This window comes from Tupaia chinensis, unplaced genomic scaffold (genome assembly GCF_000334495.1).
Source record: "Tupaia chinensis unplaced genomic scaffold, TupChi_1.0 Scaffold144058_2, whole genome shotgun sequence".
Taxonomy (NCBI): domain Eukaryota; kingdom Metazoa; phylum Chordata; class Mammalia; order Scandentia; family Tupaiidae; genus Tupaia; species Tupaia belangeri.
In genome coordinates this window covers 1,657,673-1,660,465 of record NW_006203911.1, presented here as the reverse complement: position 1 = coordinate 1,660,465, position 2,793 = coordinate 1,657,673, and positions in this window count along the sequence as shown.

Sequence of the window (2,793 nt, the reverse complement as noted above, 5' to 3'; positions counted from 1 at the left end):
TTTCTTTTTTTTTCCTTTTTTTTTTTTTTAATGAGGTTTCTGCCCTAGGGTGCGTGCATTCACTGAAGAGAGAGAAAGACAGAAGCAGTGAGAGGAACAGTGAGAAATTACCCTGTAGGGAGGATGGCCACACCACAATCCGTTCTCCATTCTCTTTCCAGGATCTTGGGCATGCATGTACATGCACCCAGCATGATATCCTAGACATCGGGTTCTGGACTACGAACCATGGTTAACCGCATGGGAGTTCAGTAACGTAACCACTACACCATCTGCTTGTCCCAGTGTAACGTAACCACTACACCATCTGCTTGTCCAAGTTCTTTGTTCGTGTGTGTGTGTGTGTGTGTGTGTGTGTGTGTGTGTTTTAAAACCTATTTCATCAACTTTAAAATGTGGAGAATGTGTACATTATAAGGCTATTTTAAGAATTGCAGGAACACGTGTAAAATGCCTAGGCCTGTATTTTAACTAATAGTAGCCGCTATCATCCATTAATTTGGCAAAATACCAGTATTTAAAGGAAAAAAAAAACTTTCAGAGAAGATCTAAACTAGTATCTACCTCTGAGCAGGTGATAATCCAATATGTGTGTGATGACTTGGCTGACCACCTTTTAGTCCTTCAGAAACATAGAGACTCCAAAATTACCTTATGTCATCTTATCCAAAATTTTATCCTCCAAGTAATTCACCTATTTTTTTTTACATCTTTCAAAAATCTCCCCAGTTTCCATAAGTCATATACATTAAGTGCTGCAGAAATGTCACATAAGAATGTCAATTGAATTAAGCAAAATATAGGTATATTTAGTGTCCTTAAGATCATTTGTAATGGAGTTAACTGACCATAGGTCAGAATGAACAGTTTAGAGTAATACTTTAAGAGCTAATGCTTCCTGAGGGCTTACTATGTTGCAGTCACTCTGCTAAGTGCTTTAGGTGGGTTATATCACCAAATATTCACCATAATCTTATGAGTTAGGTAGGACTATGAATATGCCTAATTACAGATGAGAAAATCAAGGATTAAAGAGGTGAATACATTGATCAAAATGATACAAAGTGTATTGGAGTTATAATTCTGGGCTCAGTCATTCTGACTTCAGAGGCCTCTGCTTAACCATGTCCTATATTGCCACTCTACTGCTTTCATCTTGATACATGTTTTACATGCTGCTATGAGATTAATTTTACACACTTGCCACTTTCTCAAAGCCTGCCATGTCTTCATACCACTTTTTCAATCTAACAAAACTGGACTGTCATTGTGTACATTCACACACTTTTGCTGATTTGTTGTTTAACTTTGTTCTTTCTAAAAAAAAGAAGTTGTTAGTACCAATGAATAGTTGGAGCCAGATCGTGGGAAGAATGTTGCACATATTTAATAACACAATTTTTCCTAAGTACTATTAACAGTATTTGTTGCATACTAACAAATAAATGTACTAATTATAAATCAGGCAGGATCAGGTCTGGTGCGACCTGTGCTAGGCAGTACTTAGCCATTTTATATTCACAGAATGTACTGAAAATAACAAAGTGGAATAATATTCCATACATATAAACTGGGCTTTTCATTAGTATGGATTGTACTAATAAAGTATGACAACCCACATTCCCAATTTGACCTTTAAGGCATCCTATCAGCAAATTCCATTTAATTGATCCATCATTCTCATCTACTCTCACAAACTGGCACCATCTTTTACAACCACACACAAATCTACTTTCTGTCTTTCAACCTTTATACTAAAGTCACTAATTTGACACAATATTTTTGCAGTGAATGTGGGGAACAAATATTTCTGTTGTGGTGTTGGGGCCCTGCTCCTATGGAACTTACCCAGATGCTGTGTAGCTATTTCCAAAGATACTCCAAAAATTTCTACTTTTTGAAAAATTGGTGATTTTTCCACTCACAGATGTGAACCTTTCTCCTGAAAAAAAAAAAAATAAAATTTTAAAAAGACAGAATAAAGGGCTGAAATAGGACTGAAAAATCTCAACTGGTTTTATTGTCTCTGCTTCTGGATTTAAAAAAGGATTACTCTAGGTCTCAGGACATAATCCTCAAGACTCCTTATTAGATTCTTTGAATTTCATCCTCTATGGACCATGTCCTCCCTACTGGGATATACTGATATTCACTGATTTCCTGGGACATAAACACACACACACACATACACACACACACACACACACACACATCTTCAAAAGGTCCCTAAGACGTGCTTATGAAAAAACTATGCATGGATTTCAAAAAAATTTTGCACCAAAATAAACTCATAATAACTTCCATTTTCCATGAGCTTTTTGAAGTCCTATCATAGATGTACATATACATATATATATATGCATGTATGATATACATGTATATATACACACATAACTAAGAACAGCAAACCTGTTGGTACTGCTGCATTTTTGCTGTAGTTGTAAAACTAAAATATCAACTTTTAGAGATAAATTTCACCCTCCTTCATACCTTATAGTTGCCTTTGCATCTCCACTTAATAAAATAGCAAAGTGATTCAGGTGATATATGGAGAGCACTCATTAAAAAAGCAACACTACAGGATTGTTATTTGTTAGGCACTTTCTAAGCCCTTCATGTGTATTAACTTTTATGTTTAATAATCCAGTTATGAAGTAAGTAAAATTATGCTTTTTTTTAGTTTCAAATCTTTTTTTATTTCTGGAAAGTTTTTAAAAAATATTTAAATTTATATTCAATTATCTTTATTATTTATTTATTTTTAAACTATTTATCTATTTCTTTTACATTCAT